This window comes from Triturus cristatus, chromosome 2_1 (assembly GCF_964204655.1).
Source record: "Triturus cristatus chromosome 2_1, aTriCri1.1, whole genome shotgun sequence".
In the NCBI taxonomy this organism is placed as follows: domain Eukaryota; kingdom Metazoa; phylum Chordata; class Amphibia; order Caudata; family Salamandridae; genus Triturus; species Triturus cristatus.
The window spans coordinates 1,129,032-1,138,728 of NC_140581.1; the positions used below are offsets into that span (position 1 = coordinate 1,129,032).

The 9,697-nt window shown below is 44.3% G+C and overlaps 1 protein-coding gene across 2 annotated transcripts in view; it reads right to left on the minus strand.

The window, feature by feature from the left end:
* Positions 1–8,233, minus strand: part of LOC146863575 (uncharacterized) — a 306,105-nt gene extending 297,872 nt beyond the window's left edge. For both annotated transcript variants that reach the window (XM_085627352.1, XM_085627345.1), the window contains exon 1: positions 8,099–8,233. The gene's annotated coding sequence lies outside the window, so the exon portion shown is untranslated. The remainder of the gene's footprint in view (positions 1–8,098) is intronic.
* Between the last annotated feature and the right edge of the window lie 1,464 nt (positions 8,234–9,697).

The following is a 9,697-nucleotide window of genomic DNA, read 5'->3' on the forward strand; positions in this document are numbered from 1 at the left end:
TAGATGTAAGTGCCACTGGCTTAGGAGCTATGCTTTCGCAACTCACTGGTCAGTCAGAGCATACAATTGCTTTCGCTTCCAGAAACTTAACTGAAGCTGAGAAGAATTACTCTGTCATCGAAAGTTAGGCTCTGGCTGCCTCCTGGGATGTAGAGTATTTCAGAACATATTTGTGGGGCATGAAGTTTATTTTAAGAACAGACCATAAACATTTTATTAAAATTCTTTCTCCTGGTGGGACTGGTCAAGGGTCAGCTAGACTAGTTAGGCTTGCTTCGAAGCTTCAAGAATTTCAATACACTGTTCAGTATATTCAGGGATGGAAAAATATTCAGGCTGACTTTCTCTCAAGGATGTCTCTGGATTGGCACACTGTTGTTGATCCGTGCGTTTCTTTATCTACTGATGACATTGCGGTAGCCTCTATTGAAGATGACGTATTTGTCGGTGAAGGCGCTTTTAAGGCAAATGATTGGGAATTGGAAATGGTTTCTGTTGTTACTTTGCAAGAAGTTGTCAAACTTATCACTCTGGGCCCTAGAAGAGAGAGTTCTGATTCCATCTCTGTGCGTCCTTATGTTAAAGTCTTGGAAGAACTTTCCCTCATTAGTGACAATGTTATTGTAAAGGGGAAGAAGAGCATACCTCCTCTTGGTCTGAGAAGTAAACTTTTGGCCTTAGCGCATGAAGGCCATTTGGGTCAGACTTTCACACAACGCCGCCTTAAGGACCATTTTTGGTGGCCAGGCATGGATTCACAAGTGGTAGAGTGGGAAGAGAATTGTTCTGTTTGCAGAGAAGGAGAAAAAAGACTCAAAGGAGGTCCCAAATCCTCTCAAGGTCACTTAGATAATCCTGGTTCACCTTGGCATAGTATTTGCCTGGACTTCATTGGTCCCATGGGTGAACTACATGAAAAGGATAGGTTTGCCATTGTTGTAGTTGACATCTATTCTAAATGGTTAGTTGTAGAGTTTACTAACAGCTTCACTACTGAGAGCACTATTAAGTTCTTAGGGAATCTGTTTAGAGATGAGGGCATTCCATCGATCATCATTACTGACAATGGCACACAGCTCACTTCCAATGAAATGCAGACATTTCTCAAAGATTGTGGTATTTCTCATCACCGCACTTCGCTATACAACCCACAAGGGAATGGAATTTGTGAAAGGGCCAACAGGATTGTGAAGAGTATCATACAAATGGCTTCAGCTAATGGTTCTGTGGTAAGGAAAATGGTTAATGAAATGTTGTGGGCTTATCGCACTACTCCCTTGGTTGAGGGGCAGCTTTCTCCTTTCCAACTCATGAGAGGGTGTGTTCCTGGTTCTAAACTCATTCCTTCTTGGATGAAACATGTTGTTACTTTGCAAACTAATCCTTCAGCTTTACCTCCCTCTCAAGAATGTCCTCGTCCTTTCATTATTGGCGATCTGGTCAAAGTTAAGAGTGGCAGAGTTGTTAAAGGTTTATCTAAGTTTAAAGGACCTTTCACCGTCAAGAAAGTTCTTGATCATTGTGTAATTATCAATAATGGTGAATTTTGGAACTTCAGGCGTGTGACCTTGTATAAAAGGGGAGTTCCCTTTTCTGGCTATGAAAAACCTCTTCCCTCTGCAAATAACAGTGGTTATCTTTTAGCCCAACCACCACCTGAGACCAATTCTTCAATTCCCACATCTCAACACCACGTGGGTGGAAGCGGTGATTCACTCACGTCTGAAGTTCATCCTGTGTCAAGTTCATTTTCCTCACCTGTGTCTCTTGTTCCTAATCGCACTCCAAGGTATCGCAAACCTCCAGCATATTTGCGTGACTTTATATGTTGATTGTGTTTTCTGAATTTTTCTTTGTTTTTTTTCATTAGTCAGGAAGAAGATGTGTAGTACATACTAAGTATTGGCAGTTCTTAGAATGCTCCTTTCTGCTCTGTTCTAGGTTTACTTATAATTCTATGTTCTCTTCCACTGCAGTTGCTAGGTGCTTCTGTCGTGGAGAGTCCGCTCTTGTTGTTCCTCCCAACATGTAATAAATCTCTACTACGCCTGACAACAGTGTATCCACCGTTTATTTACAACACTTGTCTACCAAATAGGGGGGAATTGGCCGTGATGGTCTGTAAATGATGCCGCCACATTTGAACATGAAATGGGTCAGAAAGCTAAGCCTGCAGAAGCTCCATCAGAATGCATGATCAGTGCTACGCTGGGATAATGGAGTTTCATGAGAAGCAGGCTGGAAAACAAGCGTATTTTGATAAAAAAGGTCTGATAAAAGCAAATCATTAGAATGAGCCATTGGGCATTCACCTGTTGAAACTATGTGAAAAAACACGCAATTTGAAAATCTAACTCAACTTTCTTTGTTTCTGTTCCGAAGCAAAAGCTCTGAAGGCTGTTAAGCTTTAAAAACCAGCCTTGAATCATCTGCAAGATTATAAATGTACTATAGTTCACGGCAAAACATCCGATATCCATTCTTCACCTCATACTCTGAAGGGTCGTGTGAGCAGTATGTCAATTGAACTGTCAATTAAAGTGAGGACGTTCAAGGCTGCAACACTTGAAATAAATCAGACAAAACAAAATTGTGCTTAAGATGTTTCTAGAATGGTGCCAGAATCTTTTCTTGATCACCTGAAAACTAAATTCCTTAGGAACATGCGCATATAATATTAAAAGATAAATTATCAATGTAATACATTTGACAAAGCATCTAGTAAAAGCATCAAAGACAAACTTAATTAGTTTTTGTACCAAAAGGTGAACCTGGACTGAAGCTTTAATCCCCATCATTTGAGGTTGTGTATCTCTATACCAAAACCTGCTGCAGGGACACTCACTGTACCCTTACTGGAGTGGAGGCATCGCTGGGGAAGCAACGAAAGATTGAAACTAGTGTCTAGTAAATTAGGAACTCTATATTAAACAAGGGAGCTCTGAGAGAGTGAAACATAATAAATGCTAAAAACGAAAGACTAGGTGAAAGGGAGCTAGCGAGTAAAGCCACATTTTTAACATTCTAACTTTGTAACTGCGCAGCTCAATCTTCAGTGACCCCGACTCTGTAGATTATAAGTGAAAGTAAAGGTGCGAAGGGAAGAACACACTGAGAAACGGTGGGTGGGAGGGGAAAGCAGTAACACTGATCAGCTGTTCGTGCTTGCAGCATTTCCAGAACACACGGCCGTTAATTGGAAAAAATAGTGCACAAAACAAACTCAAATGGCCAGAAGCAAAATGAGCACTGTAAAAGGACCCGTCACTATGGGAGGGAACAATAGACCAAAAGGGAGGGATAAATGGGCACAATTTACCATTCGAAATTAAGGAATTTAGAAAGACACCAGGAACAACCAATGGCAAGCGAAGGCCAGCTTGAAGCCCATGTACTGACCTACACCGTGCCTCGCAGAGCAGCATACGCACGCGGCTAGGCTCGACCTACAGCATGTAGAGGTAGATCTCATGCGAAATTAAATTGCTAAATGTGCAAATGTTATCTGTTTTTAAAAATGGGACAGAGCTTAAATATCAGAGACATTGAAACGGAGTATGAACGCTTGCAGCGTAAAGGTTGCATTGGGTTTCCTGTTTGATTTTGGGACACCCTGACCCATAATGTCACTCAAAGTTTTGCAATATTGTGGGCTTTGGTGCTGGTCAAGTAAAATTCCAGGGCTGCAATATTAGGATTAGGCGATCCCAATCTCAAAAAGAAAAGATAATGAAGAAGCTAGCACGGGGCCAGGCTGTATGAAGAATTGCTTGAAATCTCATTGGGAATAGGAACTGGGCAGCACACAAATGTATGCGAGATGTCTTTACAAATAGCAAAAGTTAACATTGTATTAGTGCTCCATATATCTTTTTCTAGGGCTCAAAGATCAGACGAGGAGATTGCATCCTATGTAGCAGCATTATGAGGATTCTTATTGACGAGCCAATTTGAAACTTTGAGTGATTGCTTGATCAGGGATCAAATAGTGCGACGCATGAACAGTAAAAGAGTAAAGGAAAAACTGTTACTCCAGGATCCAACACTTGAAGAAGCCATACAAAGTGCCAAAGGGCTTCAGCACATGTAAATGTGGATAAAGGAAATGAATAACAGTGGTGTAAGTGAACGAATCTCAGGCCAAGGTATCTGAAATTGGTGAGACAATAGAAGATATTAAGAAAATTAAATCTAATGATAAAGTCCAACAACAATGGAAACCAAAGGAAAAGGAGCAGAATCAGCCTAATTTTTCAGGATCAAATTTCAGGATCAAATTTCTGGATAATAAAAGGTTATCGGTGTGGAGTGCTGGGACACATGGAATCTAGCAGAAGGCGTTCTGCAAGGAATGTTGTGTGCCGCAACTGTGAACGTAGAGGCCGTTTTACCAAGGTTGGCAGAATGAAAGGTGTAATTGTCAGAGTTAATGAAATTGATGATGAATGTGTAAGCGAACATGAAGTAGTACTTACTATAGAAGAATTGGATATTAGTGAAGAAATGATCACTACAACTCAAGAAGAAAAAGAGCTAGAGAAATAAAGCACAGAAAAGATGGGAAAACCTCACTGTAACCTGCATATAGATAACCATGAAGTGAGGATACTGGCAGACTAAGAGAGTTTATAAATTTCGATGTCTAAAGATATCTATGGGGAAAAATGGGAGGATGTAAAAGGGAACAAATCTGACATTACGGTCATAGGGTATGGAGGAAAAACCATAGACATCATGGGCGTGAGATGGATGAAAATTGAGTTTGGGAAGAAAGCTATATTGGGACATTTGTACATTACCATGAAGGGTTCAGATCAATATGGCTGGTGTCATCAAAATGATCTCAATATAATTCTAAACCCTAATGCCAAACAACCAGTTATGCCGGCTGAAATACATAGTGTGGTCACAGAGACTGGCACTGGTGAGGCGTACATTGAAAAGTTAATGGAAACACTTCCCAAAGAATTCATGGAAAGTCTGGGCTAGTTGAAAGGTTTCCCACATTGTGCTGAAAAAAGGTGCTGTTGCAATTGTTCACAAAGTAAGAAATATCCCTCACCTGATGAGACAGCCTTTGCAAAAAGAACTTGAGAAATGATTGGAACAAAATATAATTGAGCCAATTAAGTCCTCAGCATGGCTAGCACCCATTGTGGTGGCCCGTAAGGAAGGGGGGGAAATTTGCCTGTGCATTGACTTGCGTGACCTCAATAGAAACATTTGGGCCGATAGGCAACCGCTCCTGAATATTTCAGAGATGCTGACAGCAATGGGGGTGGTGAAATGTTTTACGTCATCGATATATCTGCTGCATATCATTAAATTAATCTTCACAAGAGTTCCGGACATCTTACATCATTTGTCACACCGCTGGGGGCCTATCACTGTTGCAGGATGCCCTTTGGTTTAGCCTCAGCGGTGTTCCAAAGGATGATTCGGCACATATTTACTGGATTAAAAGACGTTTTATGTTTTCAGGACGATATCTTGATAGTAAGAAAGACTGGAAAAGAACATGATGAATTATTGGAACAAGTGATGAACGACTGGGAACGCGTGGTTAACTGTAAAGAGGGAGAAGTGCCAATTAAGGAAAAACCGAATAACATATTTGGAACAGAAGATCTCTAAAGAGGGCATTCAACCTAAGAAAAGAATAGTGTTGGTGGTGCGTGAAGCACCTAAATCGGTTTGCAAAGATCAGCCTAAATCATTTTTACGTCTGGCAAAATACTGTTCCAAATTTATAGTCAATTTTAATGAAATAGTTGAACCATTGAGACTGTTAATGAAACAGAATGTCATCTTCAGTTGGGACAAGATTTGTGATTCAGCTTTCCAGAAGGTAAATGATGGAATTTTGTAAGCTCCTACATTAGGGCATTTCGATGCTTCTGCCAAGACCTACATAACAACTGATGCAAGCCGCGTTGGAGCTGGGGCTGTGTTGACACAAATCAAAGATTGTCAAAAAAGGATTGTAGGGTTTGCTTTGAGACGGCTTCAGAAGGCGGAGACCTCATACTCTGTGACTAAGAGAAAGGCTCTTGCGTGCTGCTGGGCGATTAAACATTTAAAATAAGTTTGTGTGGAGATTCCATTCAAAGCTAAGACTGATCATAAACCACTTATACACTTATTCAAAGAGGGAAAAGAACTAGAGCGAAATGTGACCCCAAGGATAGCCAGGTGGGTGTTAGAATACAACTTTAATGTTGAATATGTTAAGGGCTTGAAAAATGATGTTCTGGGCGGTGTCTAGAATGCCTATGGATGAACCAGACTAAGAGGCATAGGTAGAGGTAGAAGTGGTAACAGTAGGGAGAGAAGAAATTACTCTAGGGAAGGAGGAATACAATGCAGCAATGGAAGAGGATGTACAATTGAATGATTTTTTAAAAATGTGTGATTGTACAATGGGAAAATGAGCAACTTATGGGGTGGGACTGAATGCTTACCACAATTTGAAGGATGAAATAAGTGTACATGAAGGGAGATTAATGTGGAGAACCTGGATTATTCCACCAGAGAAAGTAAGGAGGAACTGTATCCACTTAGCACATAAGGGACATCCAAGGGGCAACATGACTAAGAGGCGAGTGTGTTAGTTTCTTTGGAGGCACAAAATGGATTGAAAGAATTGTCAAGGAATGTTATGCATGCACCAACAGCAACAAAACTAAAGTGGTGAGGCAACCACCACTGGTTTGCGTGGAGTTACCTAACAGACCTTGGGAAAGGTTGGTCATTGCTTTTTTAACGAGTTACGCCTCGCTCAATGACGGGTGTGTCACCTTTCATTTCCCTTCAAGGAAGGGAACCAGGGAGGAAGGTCATTCCTGCATGGTTAAAAATTAAAGAGTGTGAATGGGTTGACCGCTATGCTGTTAAAAAGAGCGTGACAGGGAAACAACAAAAATCAAAGAAATAATATGACACTAAGAAAGGTGTCAGAAGAATGGACATAAAGAAAAGTGATTGGGGGGCAGTGAGAAAAGGTTGGATTGTCAGAAAAGGGTGAAAGGAAGTTTCCCAACTGTTCAAGGTGAAAGAGGTAAAATGCAGTGCAGTGATTCTGGAGGATGGAGCTGTGTGGAGTTTGGGAGTGTGTGCAAGTGTCTAAAAAGAGACATGAATGATGAAGAAGAATAATAGTACTAAATGTTATTGTATAAAATCGTGTGCACTTGCATATTATAGACAATTTACTGAGTGCATGCATTGTATGCATCCACACGTCATTATGATGTCTTACAAGTTATTCCTTGTGTACATATGGTTCTTCGAGATATTAATTTAGTATTGCAATTAGCTTGTAAAAGCATAAGATTTTTCTTTTCTTCTTGTTGATTATGATCTATAAGTATAAGGGGGAGATGTGTAGAGTTGGCATAACTTTGAATATGTAATATACAATTTAGAATGTGGGGGAAATGCGTTCTCTGGTGGATTGAGGCAGCAGTGGATTGGAGAACTGTAAGCTGGAGGTGACCTTGTGGACAGAAAAAACTTGGATATTCATCTACTTTGTTTGGTGAATCCTTACACATCATTTCCAGGGCCCCTCCATGAGGAGAGACCCCCCACACACTCCCACCCAGGGCCCCTCCATGAGGGCAGACACCCCCCACACACATCACCCAGGGCCCCTCCATGAGGGCAGACACCCCCCACACACTCCCACCCAGGGCCCCTCCTCCCTGGATCCTTTAATTGGGGGAAGACTCCGCCCCTATGTGGACCCCTCAATGAGGGTTGCCCCTACCACACCCCTCTTACACAGGGTCCCTCCATGAAGGCAGACACTCTCTCATCCAGGGCCCCTCCATGAGGAGAGACCCCCCCCCCCCACACACTCCCACCTAGGGCCCCTCCATGAGGGCAGACACCCCATACACTCTCACCCAGGGCCCCTCCTCCCTGGATCCTTTAATTGGAGGCAGACTACGCCCCTATGTGGACCCCTCAATGAGGGTTGCCCCTACCACACCCCACTCTGACCCAGGGCCCTTGTGGGGTAGCAGGTCCCGCCCCCTGTAGGTCCCCTCCATGAGGAGAGACCCCCCCCCACTCTCTCACCCAGGGCCCCCCGTACCTGGAGTCGGCTGCGCTCTTGCCTCTGCCCCGCTCTGCCCTCCGCCTTCCTCGGCGCCCCGGGGGGACCGCTGCTCCCTCACTGCCAGTGCTGTCTCTGCCGCCGCTGACCCGGAAGTTCATCCGTGGACGTCCTAGGGCGGGGGAGGAGTCAAGAATGTCAACGCAGAGTCTCAAAGGCTCTGCCCTACCGTCCGTGAGCCAGGGCCCAGGGGACAGCACCCCACCCCCTCCAAGGGGCAGGAGTGAAGAGTGTCAGCGACACTGGCTGCCCTTCCGTCCCAGGGGCAGGAGACACACACGCCTGACCTTCTCACAGAGGAAGGAGTCCACACACCCTCCCAGAGGCAGGAGTGCAGAATATCAGAGGCACTGCCCTACGGTCCCAAGGACAGGAGACACAGCTCCCCCCTCCCAGGGGCAGGAGCAGTCACACATACCCCCTCCCTGAGGGGATGTGTTCCGTCGGCTGCGCTGCCGACTTTGCTGCCGGAAACCAGGGTTCGAGCCTCGAGGTCGCGTGATTCTAGGCAAATCACTTAATCTCCCCATGCCTGAATATGTAATGTAAATACGGTGCTTATGTACAGCGCTCCAATACCTTCGGGTCGAGTTCGCGCTATATAAAAGATGCACACAAAAAAAGTGTGCACACACACACTCCCAGGGGCAAGTGCAGCCCCTTCCACGGGCAGGAGTCACACACTCTCGGAAGTACACAGACCCTCTACCGGGGGTTAGGTGCAATCACACACACGCCCTCATAGAGGCAGGAGCAGTCACACACACCCTTCCAGGGGCAAGAGTGCACGCACACACACACTCCCAGGGGCAGGAGCAATCACACACACCTCTCAGGGGCAAGAGTCCACACACAACTTCCCAGGGGCAGGAGTACACACACACACCATCTTAGGGCACATCTTAGGTGCAGGAGTACCTACATCCCCTTCCTTGGGCAGGATGGGTCCACACACCTCATAGGGGCAGTAGTCCATACCACCCTGGCAGGGGTAGTCACTCACGCCTCCCAGGCGCAGGAGCAGTCACACACACCCTCCAAGTGGCAGGTGCATTCTGGGCGCTATATGAGACGAACAAACACATCGATGCAGGCTGACAATGGGCGGGAAAGAGCCGGGTGAGGGGCGGGGGTACAATTTATTTATTTATTTAGTGCATTTTTATAAAGCGCGGACATTACCCAAAGGTGTCAGAGCGCTGTACAATAGAGCTAGTTACGTTACAAGAGAAAAGTGGTACAGAATATAACATTACACAGACTAAAAATGAAGGGTACACAAACACAAAATCCAACACAGCACACAGGGGTGAGGAATGTACAGGAAAAAATACAAATTTACAACGAAGAGCGAACTTCCAAGAGGGGCCTGAGAATGAAGGGTACACAAACACAAAATCCAACACAGCACTCAGGGGTGAGGGATGCACAGGAAAAAATACAAATTTACAATGAAGAGCGAACTTCCAAGAGGGGCCGGAGTATGAAAGTATTAGTTCTGAAAGTGTCTTTGGAAGAGAAGAGTTTTGAGTTCAGCTTTGAAGATCCGGGTAGAGGAGGTGGCACAGAGCAATGGGG